Below are 20,887 nucleotides of genomic sequence, written 5' to 3' on the forward strand. Positions count from 1 at the left end.
TCCTTCCCTCACCATGACTCTAACATTTACCAGTATCAGTGTACATGAGGGCAGGGTAGGTTGAAGGGAGTAAGAGCAAGTTTCACTGGTTCTCCCAGAAAAAAAGCAAAGCACTCTGGGACTTGACCATGGGAATGCTGGAAGCTAACTCCTCCTTCATGGCAGGAAGCTTATTAGCAGTTTTTTGATGAGCCTGACCTTCCAATGAACTATTTATAAACTACAAAATCTTCCAGGAAGATAAATTTACCCCTTCTACCCTATAGATTAGGGGCATGGCCAATTTTGCCCTAATCTGAGTTTCACTCCGTGGCTGTGACTTTAGCTTCTTATCACTTTTGTGGCATGATCCTCATCACCTGCTGTAGGAAGTAAATGTATCTTCACTTGAATTTCAGACCTCTAGTATCATTGCAAGACGAGGCTTTATGAAGGATAGTACCCCTGAAGTTACTTGATTCAGCAGAGACCCGGAGGTGAGTGTTTTATCATCATCATCATCATCATCATCATCAATCGTATTTATTGAGCACTTACTATGTGCAGAGCACTGTACTAAGCGCTTGGGAAGTACAAATTGGCAACATATAGAGACAGTCCCTACCCAACAGTGGGCTCACAGTCTAAAAGGGGGAGACAGAGAACAAAACCAAACATACTAACAAAATAAAATAAATAGAATAGATAAGTACAAATAAAATAAATAAACAAATAAATAAATAAATAGAGTAAAAAATATGTACAAACATATATACATATATACAGGTGCTGTGGGGAAGGGAAGGAGGTAAGATGGGGGGGATGGAGAGGGGGACGAGGGGGAGAGGAAGGAAGGGGCTCAGTCTGGGAAGGCCTCCTGGTTTTATCAGGAAGTGAGCTGATAATTGTTCAGAAGCTCATGCGGCAGCCATGAGTTGTGTTTCTTTCTCACCTGCACCTGTGATTAGGACAAATAGTAGGGCTTTTACTTTAGTGAACAGGCCCGACAACACTTACAAATAATAATGTTTATTATTAAGTGCTTAGCACTGTGCTAAGTGCTGGGATACATGCAGGATTATCAGATCAGACCCAGTACCTGTCCTACAGTTTTCATTTTTGTCTCCCCATTAGAACATTATAGGAAGGGACTATGATACTTCTTTATTCTCTTTTTCCCAAGATGAGGAATCACCATTCCTCACCTGGGAGTCAGAATATCATGGGTATCAACCCTGGCTCTGTTACTTGTCTGCTGTGTGATCTTGGGCAAGTCACTTAACTTCTCTGTGCCTCTGTGCCTCAGTTCCTTCATTTGTAAAATGGGGATTAAGATTGTGAGCCCCATGTAGGACAGGGACTGTGTCCAACCCACCTATCTTGTATCTACCCCAGCACTTAGAACATTGCATGGTAAACGCTTAAGAAATACTATAAATATTATAGGTGAGGGAAGTGAGGCTCCCTGAGGTTAAAATGACTTGTTCAAAGTCACCTAGCAAAGGGGTAGCAAAGGTAGAGGAGAACCCAGGGCTTCTGACACCTTGTTTCATGTTCTATACAAGAAGCTATGCTGTCTCTTGAATCTTTCTAGTTTTCTGTTCAAGCTTTTCCCCACAAGCCTTCCTTTAGTACTTGTCAAACACTTTCTGGGTGTCAGACACTGTACTAATTCATAGTAATATCTGTCTTTCATATTAATGTCTGTCTCCCCCTCTAGACTGTAAGCTCTTTCTGGGAAGGGAACGTGTCTGCTATTTCTATTGTATTGTGTTCTCCCAAGTACTTAATACAGTGTTCTGCACATAGTAAGCATTTAATAGATATGATTGATTAATTGATTACTAGGTCCTGGGGTAACTAGAAGACAATCAGGTTCAGCATAGCCTGTGTCCCATGTGGAGCTCACAATCTAAGTAGGAGAGTAAGAGACTTGGTCTGTACCCTTTGGGCATGTGGTATTCACCCCATATTCAGCCTTACAACACTTATGTACTTATACCTATCTAGCTATCTATCTATATGTATCTTATATATCTATAATATATTTATTCATATTAATGCCTTTCTCCCCTTCTACACTGCAAGTTCACTGTAGGCAGGGAATACATCTACAGATTCAACCTCACAGCCCTTATGTATATATCTATAATATATTTATTTTCATTAATGTCTGGCTTCCCCTCTAGACTGTAAGCTCACTGTAGGCAGGAAATGTATCTAACAAATGTGTACTCTCCCAAGGGCTTAGTAAAGTGCTCTGTGTACCATAAATGCTCAATAAATAGCTGATTGATTAATTAATTATTATCACCTTCATTTTACAGATTAGGCAACTGAGGCACAGCAAAGTGAAGTGACTTGCCCAAGGTCACACAGCCGACAAGTGGTGGAGCCAGAATTAGAACCCAGGTCCTTTGCCGCCCAGACCCATGCTGTTGCCACTAAGCCAGGATATTTCCCTGTCCCATCTTAATCTTCCTTTGCACAGCTTCTCCCCTATCTTGCTAATCATATCTAAGAAGTCTATTGGTAATAGAAAGTAACGTTTTTATTAGGAGTATTTTACCTGATTCCTGACTCTCTAGGGATCCCTGCAAATTAAATTTCAAAAGGGTGAACAGAATTTCTTTATCTTGGGCTACACTGTATGAGGAAATCCTCTCCCACCTGGATTTCTACTCAAACAAAACACCCTGGGGAGAATGGGATTTTTCAGCCCATAGGTAGTTACAAAACCCCATGTCAGCCAGTCAATTGATTTTATTGACTCAATGGCTTTTATTGAGTCCTTACTGTGTGCAGAGCACTGTACTAAGTGTTTAGGAAAGTACAGTACAATAGAGTAAGAAGGCACAATCCCTGTTCACATTGAGTTTATATTCTAGAGGAAGAGACAGGTAAATTACGACTATGTACAGAATTGCTGTGGGGCTGAAGGTGGGGTGAATATCAGGTACTTGAAGGGTACAGATCCAGGTACATAGGGGACACAGAAGGAAGATGGACTAAGGAAGTAAGGGCTTAGTCAGGGAAGGAGGAGATGTGATTTGATGAGGGCTTTGAAAGTAGGGAGAATGGTGGTCTGTTGGAGCTGAAGGAGGAGAGAGTTCCAGGCCAGAGGGAGATCATGGGCCAGGGGTTGACAATGGGAGGTCAGCAAGAAGGCTGATGCAATAGTCAAGGAAGGAAAGACAAGTGATGGATCACTGTGGTAGTAGTTTGGATGGAGAGGAAAGGACGGATTATTAAGATGTTGTGAAATGTTGAAGGTGAGGAGATGTCAATTTGGTGACAAATTGAATATGTGGGTTGAATGAGAGAGATGAGTCATGGATAATGCTAAGGTTATGGTCATTTGAGACAGGGAGGATGATGTTGTCTACAGTTATAGGAGAGACGTGGAGGTCAGGGTTCGGATGAGAAGATGGATTGTTCTGTTTTAGAAATATTAACTTTGAGGTGTCAGTGGGACATCCAAGTAGAGATGTACTGAAGGCCGGAAGAAATGCAAGATTGCAGAGAAGGAGGGAGGTGGGGACTGGTGGTGTGGATTTTGGAATCATCTGTATAGAGATGGTAGCTGAAGCCATGGAAGTGAATGAGTTCTCCAAGGGAGTTGATGTAGATGGAGAATAGAATTGGACCTGGAACTGAACCCTGGGGGACTGTCACCAGTAGAGGGTTGGAGGCAGAGGAGAAGCCTGTAAAAGTGACTGAGAAGGAATGGCCAGAGAAATAAGAAGAGAACCAGGCAAAGGCAATTTTGGAGAGGACAAGGTTAGTAAATGTTTCCAGGAGAATCAATGAATCATTCAGTCATATTTATGGGGCACCTACTATGTGCAGAGCACAGTACAAAGCACATGGGAGAGTACAGTATAACAGAGTTGGTAGACATGTTCCCTGCCAACAGCAAGCTCACAGTCTAGCTTGGGAGACAGACATTAATGTAAAGAAATAAAATTACAGATAGGTACATAAATGCTGTGGGGCTGAGGGAGGGGTGAATAAAATCCAAGTGCAAAGGTGACACAGAAGGGATTGGGAGAAGAGGAAAAGAGGGTTTAGTTGGGGAAGGCCTCTTGGAGGAGATGTGTCTTCAAAAAGGCTTTAAAGGTGGGGAGAGTAATTGTCTGTCACATATGCTGAGGGAGGGCCTTCTGGGCCAAAGGCAGGAAACAGGGAGAAGTCGGTGGCAAGATATGTGAGATTGAGATATATTTAGTAGGTTGGCATTAGAGGATCCATGTATATGGGCTGGATTGTAGTAGGAGACTAATGAGGTAACATAGGTGAAGACAAGGTGATTGACTGCATTAAAGCTGCTGGTAAGGAGTTTCTGTTTGATGCTGAGGTGGATGGGCAATAACTGGAAGTTTCTGAGACATGGGGAAACACGGACTGAACATTCTTGTAGAAAAATGATCCGGGCAGCAGAGTGAAGTATGGACTGGAGTGGGGAGATACAGGAGGCAGGGAAGTCAGCAAGGAGGCTGATTTAGTAATCAAGGCAGGTTAGGATAAGTACTTGGATTAACATGGTAGCAGTTTGGATGGAGAGGAAAGGGTGGATTTTAGTGATGTTGTAAAGATTGAACTGACAGTCTTTAGTGACAAACTGAATATTTAGGTTGACTGAGAGAGATGAGTTGAAGATCTCAACAACAAGAAGCAGCATGCCATAGTGGATAGAGCACGGGCCTGAAAGTCAGAGGGTCATGAGTTCTATTCCGGGTTCTGCCACTTGTTAGCTGTGTGACTATGGGCAAGTAGCTTAACTTTTCTGTGCCTCAGTTACCTCATCTGTAAAATGGGGATTAAGACTGTGAGCCCCACGTGGGACAACCTGATTACCTTGTATCTACCCTAGCACTTAGAACACTGCTTGGCACATAGTAAGCACTTAACAAATACAATTATTATTATTATTATCATTAATAATAAGATAACACCATGTTTATGGGCTTGTGAGACAGGGAAGATGGTGACGGTGGTGGTCCACAGTATGGAAGGCAGCTGAGAGATCGAGGAGTATTAGGAAGATTGTGGTAAGGAAAGGTGACTCTATTTTGATAAGGTGAAAGGGGATGGGATCAGAGATACAGTTTGGAGGGGTGCAGAGAAGGTGGGAAATCACTTCTGGGAAGGATGGGAGTGTTGAAGAGGGACAGAAGGGGAAAGTGATTGGTGAGGAGCAAGGGAGATTTTAGGGAGTTTAGACCTGGTGGTTTAAATTTTAGAAGTATGTGGTCAGATCATCTGGGGCAAGAGGCAGAGGGGTGGGGAGAGAGGAAGTTTGAAGAGGGAGTTGAAAGTCTGAAGCAACTGGTGTGGACAACGAGCATGGGTGCCGATAAGGGTGGAGAACCATTGTTGCCCAGTGGAGGAGAGGACAGAGTTTAAGCAGGTGAAGAGGAGTATGAGAAGGATGAGGTTGGCCTGGTATCAACAAGTAATTATTGTGCAGCTGTTTTAGAGCAATGACGTCAGGGAAATCTTCATAAGGCTTGGCAGAGTAGAAGATAGGGCCAAGCACTGGGAATGTAGCAAACTGCAAAGCACAGTCACAGGGGGCACAATGTCTGAAGGACTGTAGGGTGTGCACTGGTTAATTCTGCTGTTCCCACAAATAGGAAGATGAAACCTCCAAGTCTGGAGCCTTCTCTTTGAACCTAGAAGGACAGCTCACAACCCTGGAGCGATTATCACTCTGCTATGCCATATTTACCTAAAGGCAAAAAAAAAAAAAAAAATCCACCACATTTGGGAGAAATGTAGATTAATGCACACTGGTTTAGATGAACATGGCAGTGTGAGAACGGGTCCCACCCAGTGAACTATTTTATTAAAGTGTATCATCAACAACAGTGTTTACAGAGACCTTACTTTGGGCAAAGTGTGGTACTGAGCACTGTGTGAATTTACAGAAAAAGAGAATGTGAATTTATTCATTCATTCATTCATTCAATTGTATTTATTGAGTGCTTACTGTGTGCAGAGCACTGTACTAAGCGCTTGGGAAGTACAAGTCGGCAACATAATTTAACAGCCCTCAAGGGACTTACAGTCTAATGGAAATGAAAATTATTCTTTTTTGTCTCATCAAAGAGAGGACTTTCAGCTAAACCATTTAATTAGTGTCTTGTCAAAACAGCTGAAAACTTTGTTGGTCCAAGTGGTGTGTCTTTCTTGAGAAACCATCCAGTCACTACATGTTTGATTAAACCACAAATAACTTGTTTATTTATAGGATTTACCTATTAATGAAGCTCTCTCATACTCTCCTCTTCTTGGGCTGCAAGTCTCTGCCCTTTGCTGTAGTATGTTCTGCCTGCTGAGGGGAGTTTTTAAACCTCTTAGCCTAACTTCCAAACTCTCAACCATGCTTCTCTGGGCATAATCCGAATGGCAGGGAGGCTGACTGAGTTCTGCCAGACCAGCAAAAAGCACCTCAAGTGATCCCAAAGTGTATAGTTTTCATTCTGACCCATCACTGGCAGTGTGTCTCAAGGAGCTGTTTCAACCTCAGGGACGTGACCTTTGTAGTTTGAAGAGATTTGATTTGGCCCAATTAATTTGATCCTCACAGATAGACTAAAATGTTCATTCCAGCTGTGGTGTTGAAATGAGATGACAAACTCCTTGAAGGCAGGAGATAGGCCTTTTGCCCTTAAAGCACTTTCTTAAATTCCTAATAATAAAAATTGATGATAATCCTAGTTGTAAAATTTGTTAAACACTTACTCTGTGTCAACCACTGGGCCAAATTATGGGGCAGGTACAAGATAATCAGATACCATATGGGGCTTACAGTCTAAGTAGAGAGGAGAACTGGTATCGAATCCCCATTTTTGCAGATGAGGGAACAGAGGCACAGAGAAGTTAAATGACTTGCCCAAAGTCATACCACAGGTAAGAGGTGGAGCCGGGAGTAGAACCCAGATTGTCTGAATCCCAGGCCCGTGCTCTTTTAACAATTCATTCATTCATTCAATCGTATTTAATCGTAAATCGTATCTTTTAGACTGTGAGCCCACTGTTGGGTAGGGACTGTCTCTATATGTTGCCAATTTGTACTTCCCAAGCGCTTAGTACAGTGCTCTGCACATAGTAAGCGCTCAATAAATACAATTGATGATGATGATATTTATTGAGCACTTACTATGTGCAGAGCACTGTACTAAATGCTTGGAAAGTACAATTCAGCAACAGAGACAATCCCTGCCCACAATGGGCTCACAGTACAGAAGGGGGGAGTCAGACATCAAAACAAGTAAACTGGCATCAATAGCATCAATATAAATAAACAGAATTATAGATAAATACATGTCATAAATATGAATGAACAGAATTATAAATATGTACATATATACACTAGTGCTCTGGAGTGGGGAGAGGGGGTAGATCAAAGGGAGTGAGTCAGGGTGATGGGGAGGGGAGGGGGAGCAGAGTAAAAGGGTGAATTAATCTGGGTAAAAGTGCTTAGTTGCCATGCTGCTTTCCTAGTACAGTGTTCTTTACCTGTAAGTGCTTCATAAATACTGATGATGATGATGATGATGATGATGGTGATGGTGATGACAGTGAAGAAGAAATTCTCCACTACAGAGGATCTGTCTCCTTGCCTTGCCTCTAAACCTAGCCAAAGAACCCTGAGGCCACTCTAACTTCCTGACTGACAGACAGAGTAGTCCTGGGAGTTGTGCATGGTGCCTAGATTAAAGTGGGGAAGTGTGGACCTCCTATCCACATTGCACTGATCCAGGGGAACTAGAGGAAATAATAATAATAATAATAATGATAATAATAATAATGGTATTTTGTTACTATGTGCCAAGCACTATTCTAAGCACTAGGCTAAATAAAAGATAATCAGGTTGGACACAGTCCCTGTCCCACATGGGGCTCGTAGTCTTAATCCCCATTTTACAGATGAGGTAACTGAGGCACAGAGAAGTGAAGTGACTTGCCCAACGTTATACGCAGACAAGTGGCAGAGGTGGGATTAGAACCCAGGTCCTTTGACTCTTAGGCCCATGCTCTAGAAAGGAAACTACTTGGCAGTGCAGTTCTATACTTTGAAATACTCCCACAATAGACTGTTCCTGGTGCTACTGGATCTGGGAATCAGCCAATCAATCAGTGAGATTTACTGAGTTCTTACTATGTACAGCATACTCTACTAAGGATTTGGGTGAGAACAATGCAATAGAGTTGATAGACATGATCCCTGGTATTTGTTAAGCATTTACTCTGCCTCAAGTACTGTTCTAACTGCTAGGGTAGATCCAAGTCAATAAGGGAAAGTACATTCCCTACCTCATATAGGACTTGTACATATCTATTCTATTTATTTTGTTTTGTTAGTATGTTTGGTTTTGTTCTCTGTCTCCCCCTTTTAGACTGTGAGCCCACTGTTGAGTAGGGACTGTCTCTATGTGTTGCCAACTTGTACTTTCCAAGCGCTTAGTGCAGTGCTCTGCACACAGTAAGCGCTCAGTAAATACGATTGATTGATTGATTGATTGATTGACTCACAGTCTAAGCAGGAGGGAGAACAGATATTGTTCTCCCTATTTTACAAAATCCCCATTTTACAGTTGAGGGAATTGAGGCACAGAGAATAATAATAATAATAATAATGGCATTTATTAAGCACTTACTATGTGCAAAACACCATTCTAAGGGCTGGGGAGGTTACAGGGTAATCAGGTTGTCCCACGGGGGGCTCACAGTCTTAATCCCCATTTTACAGATGAGGGAGCTGAGGCACAGAGAAGTTAAGTGACTTGTCCAAAGTCACACAGCTGACAAGTGGTGGAGCTGGGATTTGAACCCATGCCCTCTGACTCCAAAGCCCATGCTCTTTCCATTGAGCCACGCTGCTGCCTTAGAAGTTAAGTGACTTTCCCTAGATCACACACCAGACAAATGGTGGAACTAGGATTTGAGCCCAAGTCCTAATTGCCAAATTCTTGCTGTGTGACCTTAGGCAAGTCACTTATCATTTCTGTGACTTAGTTTCCTCAACTGTAAATGAGGATTAAATACTTTTTCTTCCTCCTGCTTAGATTGTGAGCCCCATGTGGGATAGGGAATTTACTTTCCCTGGATACCTTCCATCTACCTCAGCACTTAGTACAATGCCTAGTATGTAGTAAGAGCTTAAGAAATACCATTAAAGAAAGAAGAAAAAAAGTCTTCTGATACCCAGGCCTGTGCTTTTTCCAGTAGGCCACACTGCGGTAATAATACTAATGGTATTTATTAAATATACTCTATGTGCCAAGCACTGTGCTAAGCTCTTTGTCCTTTGTACATCATTTTATGAGAAGGATGAGAGTTACAATATGGAATTGGACGAGGTTGTCCAATTTTCACCTAGATGGATATGTCATGGGGTCCATACTGTTAGCTAATTGAGGTGATGAATGTCATCCCAAGAAATCATTTGAAAATGCCCTGGGAATAAAGGATATAAAGGTAAACAAGCAATTTTGACATGAAAAATAATACTCTGCTAAAAGGGGCCCTTCAACTCACAAACAGATTAAACCTGAGACTTCTCCTTTCTCTATTACTCGAAGGAGCCAGTGTTGTGGTATCATGAGCCTGGAAGGGTTCAATAAATATTGTCTGATGATGGAAGCTAAAAACAAACACACAAATTTAAATCTACCAAGATGATGGGCTAAGTATCCACATTTTCCTCCAAATCCAGGTTATAAAGACAATTATATCTGAACTGTTTCTCTATGTAATTTTTATGATTTTTTAAGGGCTTATTATGTGTTAAACACCATCCTAAGCACAAGGGTAGGTGAATTAGACCAGTCACTGTCCCTGTCCTGCATGGGACTCACAGTCTAAGCAGGAGGGAGAACAGGTATTTAACTTCCATTTTACAGTTGAGGAAACTGAGGCACAGAGAAATTAAGTGCCTCACCTAAGGTCTCACAGCAAGCAATTGGCAGAGCTGGGATTAGAACACAAGTCTTCTGATTTACAGGCCCGTGTTCTTTCCACCAGCTTCACACAGCTTCTCACTCAATATTGAAATCTTACAAATTCTTCTTTTAAAGTGTGGCAAAACTGGGGATGTAACTTATATTTGGAATTGTGATCCCGCCATTCATTAGTGCCACATAACTGCATTTGGGTTCATACCTGGCGTTCACTATTCCAAACCCAAGTTAATGTCTAAATCTCCCTGATCTATGTAATCTTACTCTAGAAAACATGTCTGCAACTTGCCTCATTGGCTAAATCCGAGATGGCAGTTTATAACCAGAAGATTTCATCCTATTACCAAGGTCTGACTGAATACAACTCATTCATGCTCCTGTATGTTGTTATTGTGAAAGATAGCTTTGAATTAAGAAATCACAAAATTTCACATCTGTAGTGTTGCACTTTGGGAATGTTCATTACTATTGCAGATGATGCGAATGTAGCTATTACTGGACCCCTTAACTAATAAGCATTTTGGAGACTGAGGTTCCCTTTCCCAATGTTGATTCCTGGGATTTTGTCCCAAAATAGTTCACCAGGAGGGCAGTTTCTATTCAGACATTTACACCCAACCAAGTAAATGTGTCAAGGTTTTTGATGGTTTCTTGTGAATAGCCCTATGTTCCACTAACAAAATATTTCAGGAGTCATTTGCCCTCAGTGCCTGAGTGTTTTGCCTAACTTGATTTAGGGAGCGGAACTGGTGCAATCTGAGTCAGCCATTGCACTGTAATGCCACTGAATCTCTCTTAGCCTCTATGTTTCCCAATGTTAAAATCAGGTTGGTAAAAACCTTTCCCTCACAACCTAAGAAAGATGTGGGTCAGATCTGATTCTCTCTTATCTTTCCCAGAATTTTAGTACAATGTTGGACACAGGGTAAGTTCTTAACAAACATCAAGATTATTATATCTAAGGGAATCCATTGAGCATTTGAAACTACTTAGCAGAAAGGGGCTGGTTAAAGTCCTTAGGATCATTCGAATGTGTGTCCTTCTCCTCCCCTTCTATTCAGGCCCCTAGGTCCGGTGCTCGAAATTGTAGCCAGTGAGAAATGAAGGCATGATTCAGTATGCCCGTCAGGCATTATTTTCAGGTGCATTAAGCAACCGGAGGGCACTAATATGTAGTGAGCTGCGCTCCTGTTTTCAGTCACAAAGGGCTAAGAGCTTCAGCAAGCAGTGACTTGTGAGTACATTTGAACTGGAGCTACAGTTTGTACCTCCCGGATAAGGAATGGGGTGAGGATGGGAGGGGGCAGCGGAGAGGGATACAGCCACCTCACCTGGTAAAATCCTCCCAGGGAAGGGGAGGATACACTCAGGCCTGAGAGTAATGGTCTGGAACAAAGCTTCTGATCCTTTGCGTGATGCTCGCTACCCCCGCCACCGGCTGAAACCGCTTAAAAGAATGTAACTCCACTGGTTTCCCTTCCTGCCCGAAGGTGAGCATGGCTCAGGGAAACCACAGGGAGACTGGGCGTATGAGAAAATAGATCACATCACCAGCAAACTGAATGGCCTGGGATTTCCGTCCTGAACTTTCAAAGTCCCTGTCCCCAGATGTCCAGTTTTTTCGAACTTTATCAAGCAAGTTCTACTATGCTTTGCACATAGTAAGCGCTTAATAAATGCTATCATTATTATTATTATTACTATGTTCGTTTAATTTCTCCCCCCCAGAGAAAGTAGCCAAAACTTAAAGGGCCCAAGTTGTTTGCAAGGGTGTCAACAAAGTGCCAAAGTTCTAACTGGCTGGATTGTTTTTTACCTCATTAGTCCAGAATAGCACTGGCACAACACCCCGGCTTCTTATGTCTGTGAACCCAACAGTGGACTGTGAAATTCCTCCAAAACTCCATTTTTTTCCAACTACAGAAAATGGATCCGGAAGCTGAAAATAGAGGAAAAAGATGAAGACCACGCCAGAGCACTGTAAATTGGACTTCATGATAAACTGAGATTTGATATTCCTGGATAATTGCTAATGAGAACACTTTCTCTTTAATTATCCCGTGGTCAACATTTCAAAGGTGATTAAAGCTATTCTTCACTAGATGTGGTTATAGATTTAATGCAAACGTGGTCTTTCTTGTGGTTTTATCACAGCAATTAAATCTGGCTTGCTCACAGACTTTGTGTGGCATGAGGGATTTCACCAAGTGAAATGATTTTACCCTCCAGGCAATGTGAAATTTAGGAAAAATATAATTAATTATATCAGACAGGTATCTATTATATATCATGAACGCATTCCTAGAGACTAAGAAGCCTACTTCTACTCAAAACAGAGACTGTCATCTTTGCCAGTTCTGGGCTTTAGTAAAGTTGCTGCCACCTGACAGCTTAGGCATGCTCTCACACGATTGCTTTTTTTCTATTAAAAACAATCAGCTTTCCTGGCCAGAAAGAAAAATGGGAGGGATTTTTGAGTAGGACTTTTCTCCTTCAGATTTGAAACGTATTTTAACTCGTGTCCTACTTCTTCACTCTAATGGCATGCACATTAGCTGGAAAATTAAAAGTGACTGAAGAAAAAATAAGGCTCACTAAATAGGAACAAGGAAGTCAATTACCGGTTAAAGCGTATTTACATTTATTCCTTACGTGCTCACTTTATGCATCTGTCTCATTCTTCACATAATCATAGTCTTTGGTTCATCTATTTATTTGATGAGTTCATGCCTTTACCACTGTAACCAGGGAATTTAATTAGCGATTTTGTAAACTTTTGGTAAAACTCGATCAGGATTATGAACAGAAAGCGGCAGGATGAAGTTGGGACTGAGAATGTCTGAGTGTCCTGCCTGGCTCAGGCAGCTGTAGGTGGGGTCTGCTCGTGGATTAATATATTTCCACAATAGGGCCTCAGAAATATGGTTCAAGTCATGCTGCATTAGTGTAGCTTAATGCATGTGCATGGCTCCTATCTGCAGCAGCCTGGGCTGGAAGGGGCTTTGGACATGTCTCTTCTAAACCCAGGTTGCCTGGGTTCTGGAGAAAGCAGAGCCCAATCATAAAACCCTCACCTGGGGGAACTACTGGTGTCTCTGCTATGGGGCTGCTTCCTTCTCTGCTTCTCCCCAAGCCCCTATTAATAATAATAATAATAGAAGCAGCATGGCTCAGTGGAAGGAGCATGGCCTTGGGAGTCAGAGGTCATGGGTTCTAATGCCGGCTCTGCCACTTGTCAGCTGTGAGACTTTGGGCAAGTCACTTCTCTGTGCCTCAGTTACCTCATCTGTAAAATGTTGATGAAGACGGTGAGCCCCACATGGGACAACCTGATCACCTTGTATCCTCCCAGCACTTAGAACAGTGCTTTGCACATAGTAAGCACTTAACAAATGCCATTATTATTATTATTATTATTAATAATTGTGGTATTTGTTAAGCACCTACTATATCCCAAGCACTGTTCTAACCACTGGGTTAGGTGCAAGTACTACTATCCCTGTCCCACTAGAGACTCACAGTCTTAATCTCCATTTGACAAATGAGGTAACTGAGACACAGAGAAGTTAAGTGACTTGCCCAAGGTCACACAACAGACGTGTTGCAGAGCTGGGATTAGAACCCAAGCCCTCTGATTTACAGGTCTGTGCTCTATGCACTAGGCCACACTGCTTCTCCTAGCCCCTGTCACTACCCTGTAACTGCTCTCGGGAGTTTCTGGAACTCAGTGATGGAGTAGGTGCCCCCTCATTTTGATGTTCCTCTGCAGGAGAGCAACCCCTGCAGATCATTTCCCATCTAAAATCTAGACGGGGTGACAGGCCGAGTGGGGGAGGGGCAACGTCGCCTCCATCCACCCCCTACGTTCTCTGCGCAAGATTGAGAAATGTCTCTCTGCCCTGTGGTTCAGTGTCCAGTCTGAAGTGGTGAGACTTGCCCAAAAAGACCTGTCTACATGTTTTGTCACCTGTCTATATGTCTTGTTTTGTTCTCTGTCTCCCCCTTCTAGACTGTGAGCCCGCTATTGGGTAGGGACCGTCTCTATATGTTGCCGATTTGTACTTCCCAAGTGCTTAGTACAGTGCTGTGCACACAACAAGCACTCAATAAATACGATTGAATGAATGAATGAATCTGCCACCACTGCTGAGTCCTAAAGGTAATTTGAGGATGTCATCTTCGAGGGAGAGTGAATGTACGTGTGAACCCTTGCACAAGTCTCTCCACTCCCTGACTCCCATCTCTCTCTTTTTCCTACCATTCTTCTCCCCCCTTACATCTTGGACAACCACCTCTGTCCCATAGAAGTGCACCAACAGTGGATTGTCCTGGCTCCGCCAATTGTCAACAGTGTGACTTTGGGCAAGTCACTTAACTTCTCTGTGTCCCAGTTACCTCACCTGAAAAATGGGGATTAAGACTGTGAGCCCCACGTGGGACAACCTGATCACCTTTTATCTACCCCAGTGCTTAGAACAGTGCTTTGCACATGTAAGCACTTAACAAATGCCATTATCATAATTTTATTAATATTAGTAGTGTGAGCTAGTGAAAAGAGCACAGTTCTAGGATTCAGTTTGACCTGAGTTCTAATCCTGGCTCTGACACTTGTCTGCTTTGTGACTTTGGGCAAGACACTTAATCTCTCTGTGACTCAGTTACCTCATCTGTAAAATGGGGATTAAATTATCCATCCTCTGATTTAGAATGTGAGCCCCATGTGGGACAAGGGACTGTGTCCAACCCGATCATTTTGTCTCTAGCCCAGCTCTTAGTATAATGCTTGGTACATAGTAAGGACTTAACAAACACCATAAAAATGCATTGACTAGCACTATCTTTGGGAATTTTACATCCTTTTCAATAATTTCCTTTCCATTTCATAACAATTTCTTAGCCTACAAATTATTTTACAAAGAATTCACTAATAACTTGCAGTTTTTTTCGAAGTGTTGCCTGCTTACAGATGTGAAAGTGCCAATTGGTTTGGGGAGGCAGTGTGGCTTAGTGTTGAGACCATAGGCTGTGGAGGTCAGTATGCCTGATTCTAGTCCTGGTTCCAATACTTGCTGATGTGTGAACTTGGGCAAGTCACTTGCCTTTTTGATGTCTTAGTTTCCTCATCTGTAAAATGGGGATTAAGTACTTGATGTCCTTCCGTCTTAGGCTGAGAAGCCTATGTGAGACAGGGTTTGAATCTGATCCGATTATCTTGTATCTACCTCAGAATTTGGCTAAATATTTGTTAAATAAGAACCATCATTATAATTTTTCTCCCATTAAAGTGTAAGTTCTTTGGGGGCAGGAAATAATATTTGTTTCTGTTGTATTTGTCCAAGCATCTGGTACAATGCTTGGCACTCCGTAGGTGCTCAATAAATGACACTGCTGAATGGATTGATTATGTATGTAGTACCCTGAGAGATTGACTCATTCTGAAATATTTAGTGATCTTTTATAAAAGATATTTCCTTCTTTCAAAATAGAACAGTATTAACCTATGGGACTTTTTTCCTTGTAAATGGAAGGAATTCAAATTGCATTCAAATGCATTTAAGGTTTAAGTAACGTCTTCTTTTTAAGAGCTGATAATATTTGTTCGGTACGGACCGTCTCTATATGTTGCCGACTTGTACTTCCCAAGCTCTTAGTACAGTGCTCTGCACACAGTAAGCACTCAATACATACGACAATGAATGAATTGAGGTATTTAAGTGCTTACTATGTGCCAAGCACTGTTCTAGCACTGAGATTGATTCAAGGTCAAAGTCTCTGTCCCACATGGAGCTCACAGTCCAAGTAGGTAGGGGAAAGGAATATGTCTATTCTATTGTTATGTTATACTCCCCCAGGAGCTTCATATGGTACTCTGTACACTGTAAGCGCTCAATAAATACGATTGACTGACTTACTGACTCTCCATTCCATGGGTGAAGAAACTGAGGCATGGAGAAATTAAGGGACTTGCCCAAGGCCATGCAGTGGGTAAGTGGTGGAGCTGTGATTAGAACCCAGGTCCTTTGACTCCCAAGGGTTCTGCCCTTTCCACTAGGACACACAACATCTGTAAGTTTATTTGATGACTACTGTAAAATGTTCCCAAAACATCTCTTACCAGAAAAACCACCACCCGCCAGTGCCATAAAGGACTAACTTTTCCATGGAAGGATTTGAAAAGTGAAGATAGCACTTTTAGGTGGAAAAAAACCAGCCATTATAATCTACCTAGAATTTGTAGAACACTTTTATTTTTCTCAAGTGCGTTTTCACATGAATTATCTCATTTTTTTCTCATAATATCTCTGTGACATAGGAAAAGACAGTCATTATTATCTCCAATTTAGAGAAGAAACTGAGGGACCAAGAGTTCACCCGGTGTGGGCAGGGATTATCTCTCTTTATTGCTGAATTGTACTTTCCAAGCACTTAGTACAGTGTGAATGAATGAATGGACTTGATCACGGTAGAACTGGGTTTGGATCTCAGGCCTCTAGGTGTCTTAGCCCCTCACCCTTTTCACTCGAATTTGCTGACTTCTTTATGTCTGTGGCCTCCATCCTCTAACAATATTCAGTAGGTAGAACATTGATGTCTGGGCGATATACCTAGCTCTTTGATCTTGGGTAAGTCACTGCAGTCCTCCGTGTTTCTCTTCCTCGTTTAACTGGGATATGCATACTTACCAGCTGTCTTACAGGTTTACTGTGAAGATTAATGAGATAATGTTCTTAGAGTGTGGGGGATCTTCTGATGAAAGACATGAAACGAGTACAGAATATTATTGTTATCATTATTAATAATAATGATAATAATGATAGTTTTTTGATCATTTTCAAAGTGAACACAGAGCTTTTGTGGGAGTTAGGGGGTACCGCTGCCTTGAACCCAAATCCCTCTGATTCCCAGGCCTGTGTTATTTCCACTAGGCCATGCTGCTTCTCTATATTCCAAGTACTGTGTGAAACATTCGACTGGATATGAGATAATGAGTTCAGACATAGATCCTGCCCCACACTGGGTTTATAATGAAGGAAAACCTCTAGCAATTTTGCATAACTGTATACATTTTGTGAGACAAGGGCTTAAGACAGATGTAGTTGCTGATTAAGGTGTTTTCTTGGAGAAAGCCCAAGTAGAGAACACATGTATGTGCCTTCCACATTAGATTAATAAGCTTCCTGGGGACAGGAATCATATCCACTTATTCTTAAGTGCTTAGCACAGTGCTCTGCACACATAAGCATTAAAAAAATACAGTTGAATGAATGAATGAATTCTCCCAAACATTGCTGCTGCTGCTTGCATCATCTCCTTGAAGCATCACTTGGCCTGTGTCTCTCCTCTCCTCAAAACCATTCTCTGACTTTCTGTGTCTTCCCCCTCTAGACTGTAAGCTTGTTGTGGGTGGGGAATGTGACTGTTATATCGTACTCTCCCAAGTGCGTAGTACAGTGCTCTGCACACAGTAACTGCTCAATAAATACGATTGAATGATATGGTATTCAGCATCTTTAAATATTGGCTTCTTCATACGTGGCTTAAAATGGCTGTCCCATGATGGTGCCAACTTGAATCAACCAATCTAGCAGTGGTCTTCATTGAGTGGCTACTGTGTGCAGAACACTACACTAACCACTTGGGCGAGTGAATCATAATTCTAGAATTTGTTAAGTGCATACTGTATGCCAAGTACTGCATTAAATGTTGTGGCAGAGACAAGATAATCAGATCCCACATGGGGCTCACAGTCTAAGTAGGAGGAAGACAGTTACTGAATCCCCATTTTGCCAATGAAGGAACTGAGGTACAGAGAAGTGAACTGATTTGCCCAACGTCTCACAGCAGTCAGGTGTCAGAGTTGGGATTAGAATCCAAGGCCTTTGACTCCCAGGCTCTTTCCACTATCCATTCATTCATTCAAACATTCAGTCACATTTATTGAGTGCTTACTTTGTGCAGAGCACTGTAATAAGCACTTGGGAGAGACAATACTGCTTCCGTGAGTACAACAGAGTTAACAGAGTTGGTAGACATCATTCTTGCCCACAAGAAGCTTAGAGTCTAGAGAGGGAGAGAGACATTAATATAAATGTCTATATACATTAAAGAAGCAGCGTGGCTCAGTGGAAAGAGCATGGGCTTTGGAGTCAGAGGTCATGGGTTCAAATCCCAGCTCCACCAATTGTCAGCTGTGTGACTTTGGGCAAGTCACTTCACTTCTCTGGGCCTCAGTTCCCTCATCTGTAAAATGGGGATTAAGACTGTGAGCCCCCCGTGGGACAACCTGATCACCTTGTAACCTCCCCAGTGTTTAGAACAGTGCTTTGCACATAGTAAGCACTTAATAAATGCCATCATTATTATTATTATTATTATTAAAATAATAAAATATAGCTATGTACATAAGAGCTGTGGGCTGAGGGTTGGATGAATATTAAGTCCTTAAAGGGTACAGGTCCAAATGCATAGATGATGCAGAAAGGAGAGGGAGTAGGGAAAAAGAAGGCTCAATTGAGAAGGCTACTTGGAGCAGATAAGGCTTTGAAGATGAGGAGAGGGGTGGTCTGTCATATATGAAGAAGGAGGGAGTTCCAGGCCAGAGGGAGGATGAGGGTAAAGGCGTTGGCGGCAAGATAGATGAGATCAAGGTATACTGAGTAGGTTCATTCATTCATTCAATCATATTTTTGAGTTCTTATCATGTGCAGAGCACTGTACTAAGCGCTTGGGAAGTGCAAGTTGGCAACATATAGAGATGGTCCCTACCCAACAACGGGCTCACAGTCTAGAAGGGGGAGACAGACAACAAAGCAAAACATATGGACAGGTGTCAAGTCATTAGAATAAATAGAATTAAAGCTAGATGCACATCATTAACAAAATAAATAGAACAGTAAATATGTACAAGTAAAATAAATAGAGTAATAAATCTGTACAAACATATATAGAGGTATTGTGGGGAGGGGAAGGAGTTAGGGCAGGGGGATGGGGAGGGGGAGAGGAAGGAGGGGGCTCAGTCTGGGATGGCCTCCTGGAGGAGATGAGCTCTCAGTAGGGCTTTGAAGGGGCTTTGAGTAGGTTGACATTAGAGGATTGAAGTGTGCAGACAGGGTGGTAGTAGGAAATCAGTGAGGTGAGGTAGGAGGGGTGAGCTGACTGAGTCTTTTAAAACCATGCAGTACAGCACATTGCCCTAGGTAGTTCTCAATAAATATGATTATTACTTAATATTATGACAATATTTAAAACTCAAGAGATCAAAAATTGAATTGTTCCCTAGTCCATTCACAATACAGCAACTCTCACTGATGTAAGAAATGTGCACAAGCTTCTCTATGCTGCTGGAAGTGCTCTGCCAGTCTGATATGGTAATTAAGGAAAAGGCTGCTTCACGGGAGATGTAGAGTTTTCTAGGATTTTCACGTATTTTCAAAACCTACTTGATTTTTGACATTTGGGGAGGTTTTCCTTGCAAAAGAGGAGGCGGGTGGGTGGATGTGATGGTATAGAGATGAATGCGATTCATTGAGAGCTTCAAGTGCTATAGAGCTGCATGAAACCCTCACAGATGTCACCTAGATCAAATCCAATCGGTACGCACTCAAGTTTCTGAGGTTAATTTAGGTTCTTGTTTATTTAAATGTTACAAATTTCATTTTCTACTCTTTCTGGCTCAATGATTTTTGTTTTCTTTAAAACAATTACATTGCCAAAGTATTTTCTATTCACTATTTTTAATTACATGTTTAAAATGATGTACTCTTCTAGCAACTCTTTTAAAATTAGGGCACAGGTAATTTTTTTAAAAATCTCTAAGTGTTTTGGAGGAGGGGCAACTATAGCAATGCCTTGAATAAGTAGAGCACTCTTCTTTTTCCCAATTTTTTTCATTCCGTTTGTCTTAACCATATCCCTATATGGTAAGAATAGGTAGGTGGTATAATCATCTTCAGTTTATAGATGATGAAACAGGTCCAAAGAGGTTAAGTGACCTACCCAAGGTCATGCAATAAACCAGTGGCAGAACTGGGACTAGAACTCAGATCTTCTGATACCCAGATCCACTGCCTTTTCCAGTAGACCATTCAGGAATCAAGGGAGATAATAAGGCTGAAGAGTTAGAGCACTGATTTGGAATCTGGAGACCTGGGTTACTTTGCTCTGCATTATCCTGGATCAGGTTACTAAAGAAGGATTTGAGGCATCTTCATTCTTGGAGATCTTTCCAAATGACCACAGGCAACCGGCTTCCTTACCTCACCAGAGTGAGGGTGGTAGAATGTAATGAAGTTACTTGGTGGAGACATTCCCTGACATGGAATGAGGAGAAGCATGGCCTTGTAGAAAGAACATGGGCTGGGAGTCAAAGAACCTGGGTTCTAATTCTGCTCCACCGTTTGCTGTGTGACCTTGGGCAAGTCCCTTATCTTCCCTGCGCCTCACTTTTCTTGTCTGAAAAAGAAGATTCAGTACCTATTCTCCTTTTCCCTTAGAGTGTGAGCCCCATGTGGTACAGGGGCTTTGTCCAACCTGATTAACTTGTACCTGCCCCAGCACATAGAACAGTGTTCATCACATAGTGAGCACTTTACTAATGCCGTTATTGTTATCATTATTGTTAGTAGTAGAAGGAGGAGAAGAAGGAAGAGGAGCAGTGTACCATGAAGAGGAAGATATCTTCTAGCTTGATAAGGACATTCAGCTCTCCCTGAAATGGAGGCACACTATAATGCATATGGTTGTTTTTCATTAATGAGAGCCTGCAGTTAGAGGACATTAAAGTTATTGCATAGTTGGCAGGAGTTGTGAAAGGTAGAGTGGTCCTGTGAAGGAACCTGAACTGAAAGCATGTAGAGACTCGCTTAGAGAAAAGACAGGGTAGTGCTCTTGTGGCAAAACATTGTCTGAGCAAAAGAGATCAATCAATCAATTGCATTTAT

The sequence above is a fragment of the Tachyglossus aculeatus genome, chromosome 1, assembly GCF_015852505.1.
Source record: "Tachyglossus aculeatus isolate mTacAcu1 chromosome 1, mTacAcu1.pri, whole genome shotgun sequence".
NCBI lineage: Eukaryota > Metazoa > Chordata > Mammalia > Monotremata > Tachyglossidae > Tachyglossus > Tachyglossus aculeatus.